This window comes from Sitophilus oryzae, unplaced genomic scaffold (assembly GCF_002938485.1).
Source record: "Sitophilus oryzae breed Bouriz unplaced genomic scaffold, Soryzae_2.0 scaffold_1903_pilon_pilon, whole genome shotgun sequence".
Taxonomy (NCBI): Eukaryota; Metazoa; Arthropoda; class Insecta; order Coleoptera; family Curculionidae; genus Sitophilus; species Sitophilus oryzae.
This window is the reverse complement of record NW_022146617.1, coordinates 201,742-206,803: the sequence shown is the minus strand read 5'-3', so window position 1 is coordinate 206,803 and position 5,062 is coordinate 201,742.

The following is a 5,062-nucleotide window of genomic DNA, read 5'->3' as shown; positions in this document are numbered from 1 at the left end:
TTAAAATTAATAATTTAAGAGTTAACAACAGAAAAATTGATTTTTTATTTGGGACACCCTGTATATTTTTCATTAACTGAAAAGAATTTAAAATTACCTTTCCAAAAATATAGAACACTTGATGTTTTGTTATAATCCCCTTCGAAATACAGAATTATTAAAAGTTCTTAATGAAACTCGAAAATATATTTTTCCAGCAAGACGACGCACCGCCTCTTAACGCTGAAGTTGTCAGCAAATTTTTGCATCCAATTTCAAGAATAATTCAATAGCTAACCAAGATCCCAGCCGTTGGCCGTCGAGGCCGCCTGACTTAGTGCTCATGGATCTAATCCTATGGATATATTTGCGGAAGAATAAAGGTTCCTTATTCTTCCGTATAATCGAGACAAGAATTAGAAATACTTAGCAGTTATGAGAGGGTATCTTTCACCCCCACTGAGTTAATGAGTGAGAAATTTTCTATAGCAAAAAAGTTACAGCGATTTGTTAAAAATACACATTTTTGAAAAACACCCCGTAACTCCGAAACGGTAACAGATATTGATGTGCGGTTTTCACCATCATGTTTTTGATGAAAATTGAGCTCCAGACACCAATATTAGTTATTTGTCTATCTCCTATAGAAAAGGGTGTTTCCATTTAAAAGCGTCGAATTTGACCCACCCTGTACATGTTCCTATAGCTAAAATAAATCGTTTTTAAGTGATTTAAGATTTAATTTGAAAACGTATATTTTTCTTGATTTTATCTAGCTTCCTTTGACATTAAGTGTCAAACGGTCAGACAATTTATTTCCATCATGTCAGAAACCGAATTATTCGGATTATCTTAAGAGTTAGTTACCAATTACCTTAAGAGTTTAAAAAGTGTATTTATTAAAAAAATATCTCGTATTTTCGCTCTTAGTGATATCTAAAGTTGATAATATTAATAATATTCCGTATGATCGAAAAAAAAAACAGCGCAAAGTTGGCTCGGAAATCATGCTCCTTTTTGAACAAAGTGTCACAATATGACATGGCCAGATTTATTGTTTTACATTACTTGACGTTTAAAGTCATAAGCTACTGGTTAAAATCAAGAAAAATAGAGGCTTTAAAACTAAATCTTAAATAACTTAAAAGCGATTTATTTTAGGTATAGGAACATGTATAATCAAAAAGTAACGAATTGAAAAGCCTTTTTACTGGTGAAATAAAAAAGTGGGTTTCCATTTGAAAAAAATGATTTACGATAATTTTTTAATCGCTCAATTCTATGACAGCTGCGGCCATTATTATATGACATTCGAGCAATCAATTTTTGAAATAGATAGCCACATGTTTTCTCTTTATGGCACAGTAGCTGTGGTAATTACTGAATTTGACGTTTGAGGGTACATATATACACATATTTTTGACAGGCAGTTTTTTTCGTTCAAAAATTTTAAATATTTTTTTTCTCAAAAACGGTCAATGTTAGATATAGAGTGTTTAATATGAAAATTCATAAAATTTTACAGAGAATTTAAGTATGTAATGAAAAATGGGGGCACCCTTTTAAAATAAGAAAGTTACTGTCACCTTCCGGTATTTCCGGAAGTGCCGTCATATTGAAAATATTTTTAATCGATAGATCTCGTTGTGAAACTATGATGTGCAAAAAATCTCGGAGCTAGATGTTGTAGTTCTCTAGAAACTTTTAATGCACGCTCAGCCTGGGACACCCTGTATATGCATCAGAAAATTTCATTAAACTACATTATATTTTTTTTATTTTAAAAGGATTATACTTTATTGTCTTTAAATATTTTTCTTCATCTAGCTGCTTCTGTTAACAAAATCAAATAGTAGTATCACGTCCTATCATTTTTAATTGATATTTATTCTTTAGTACCTATTTTTTCATCATGAAAAGCATGATGATTTAACATTAACTCTTAGGTTCTTAGATGTTCTTATTATAGTTGTTGTTTTTCTTTTAAAGCAATTTACATATAGTTTTAATATTACTAGTAAATTCAAGAAATAGTTTTGATTATGATTAGTGAAATTATTGAAATAGTTATGATTTAAAAACAAAAAACATTTTGCCTACTTCATTATGTGGTCAAAGACAATTAGGCTTACTTTTTTTGGCATCAGGGACTATAATATTAAACTATATAAACACCTTGAAGACACGAAATATGAGAGTTCACTGCGTATTTTAATCTCTTGTATTATAAAACCAAAAAATCTCCAGGCGAATTTAAGATGAAGATAATATTAGGAGGCTAGAAAGGATTAGGACTGAGGATCAATGAATTCCATCATGCAAATAACATATTGACTCGCCACCATGTAACACCATATAGCAGTTAGCACCATAGGCGATGTATGAACGCAAATCACAGCTTTTTCACTTATGTCCGTTTTACTGGGGAGGATGTACAAATAGCTCTATTAAGGCTGTGTTCTGTAATCCTTTCGGATAACTCTCCTTTGAGCAATCAGATTAGAAGCATGCAGAAGAAAAATCGGAAAAATTACAAAAAATAGAAACATTCAAAAAATTTGTTCTTTTGTATCATACAAATATAATATATATCATAAAAATTGTATGTATCTCACGAAATATTTTTTGTCTTAGAGTTATTACATTAGTTGCAAAGACTAGTAGTTTTATGGGTTTCACATACATGGCAGGGACCAACTCGCTTCTTATTATCTCTAGCTTACCTCTGGAGCATATTTAGCGAGGAAAACTTTTAAATCTCTGGGAAATATTTCTATACTGGCCCTTTTCGTCGTTACTACAGGTTATATAACATATATTTAACAGATTATTATAAAAGAAATCAAAAAAAATTAATTAACAATTTAAAATTATTATTTATTAATGGCACGTATTGACTATTTCCATTCTAAATATCTTGAGAATAGTTTCTCGTAGCGATTTTTACCAAGAGCCATTTTTTAAGTAAAAATTGACGAAAATGTATATTCTTTTACAATTAGTTTAAGTTTAAACGATTAAGATCCAGGTAGATGGCGCCCCCTACAAGTAGGATGACACTGACATCGAAATAAAATTTCTCATGTCAAAAAACACCCAGACACCAATTTTCATCCAAATATTCTTAGTTCATAAATTATAAATTATTTGGAAAAAATCAAAATAAAAATGAGAACCTAACCTAACCTAATTTCTACGCTCTGTATCTCCGAAACGAAGCGTTTTAGGACATTAATTTATACAAACTTTATCTGTAGAATATGCTGACACAAATTTACAAATTAAGGCTTCGGAGTTCTTGCTGTGTTTCCATATGTTATTATATATTATTACTAAATAAAGCAAAATAATTAAATAACATATGATAACTATTTTACTTACATAATCGGACGCGTAGCGGCACGGAGCGCGGAGTACCGCAAATTTTGTAGTTGGCAAGTTTACGACAGAATTGCTACTGAATCAAAAACGTTAGATATGCAACTAGTACGGCCCAAGATGTCAAATATCCCTAAATAAGAATATTTAATGGCACCACCAAATTACGTCCAATGGATATTTTGTTTTAACAGAATTTGTAAAATTGCCGTACAGAATACCGGGCGCGCCCGCTCGAGGGTTAATAAATAATTTTATTTTAACTTTTTACTTTTTCTTAATCAGTACATTTCAATTTATGCATCATAGTTGCAAGGCATTTTTTTTGGTATTTAAGAAATATCTTCTATAAGGAGTCCTAAATATTTTATTCGACTTAGGGCTAGGCTAGAAGTTCATATGGCCTTCCGACTCCATCTTCAGACCAGCTCCATGGTACCATAACATTGCATTATCACCAAACATACACAGTAATACCAAATTTGAGCCCAATCGAACGTCAGTAAGTGGTTCTAATAGCGATCTTATCCGATAGTCAAGCAACCTTAAGAGCGATCAACTTAGTAATTATCAATTCGAACTTGGTCAAAGAATACCTCGGGAAGATGAACAAATTTGGCAAAGAAAATAAAGTTATCTCACTCTGGATGCCAGTCCACCAAGTTATAGAAGGTTATGAGAAAGTAAATTGTCTAGCTAGAAATAGAGCGAACTCTCCATTAAAAAGACTAGAACCCTTTTGCTTTCCATGTGGAAACCAACTTAAAGCAGAACTCAAGAACCTGGAAGACTTCATTCGTAACCTGGAATGGAGATCCTCCAACGTGCTAAGGCACTCGAAGAAATTTCTTAGACTTATGACGAAGTTTTTTGAAAAAGTTTCCTTGATTTAAATAAGAACAATTTTTGGATTGTCACTGGGCTTTTACCAGGAGATTGCCTACTCAATGAACACTTCAATACATTGAAGCTAAACAATAACGGCCAATGCAGATTCTGTGGGTTAAATGGAGAAATACTAAAATATCTCTTCAATGAATGCACCGAGATGACAACCATTCGTGCCATAAACTTTGGTACTAGTGATATCGCAGATGGAGAACTAACCTCTATAAAACCGTCTCACATACTGGCTTTTGTCAAAGTACTGAGACTGTGTGTTGAGTTATAACTCAAGAAAAGAGGACTCAATAGATCTATAATAGCGGTACTCACACACACATCTACATATTATGTATCCTGTATAAAAAAAACGCTTAAAATTATCGTTCTAGATATTTTGACTCACTCCGTATATCCAAAGAACCGTAACGATCCGGCAATAAAAACATAATTCGCAAGAAATCGAAAACGACTGGCCAATAAACAATTTCGCCTCATTCGACCCAAACCAATCAACGAAACGGTGCCGATTGTGGGCCGAGACTCTCCTATCCTTACAAAATCACTAAAAATAATCTACTAAATGGAAGTCATTAGGGAAATAATCAAAACTTTTCTTGACGATACGACAGATTTTCTTCGATTCCTTAAGCTCCACCCCCCGGCCGGCTTAAAATATGTTGACAGACAAAGAGGAAAAATGCTGAAACGCGTGGCTTAGAGCGAGAGCTGTCAGACCGTGATTTACTTAGCCCACGCGACTGGTGTGTCGAGTCGTTTCATTGAGGCCGGTCCACTAGTTCTATTACAGACGTCGCTCAAA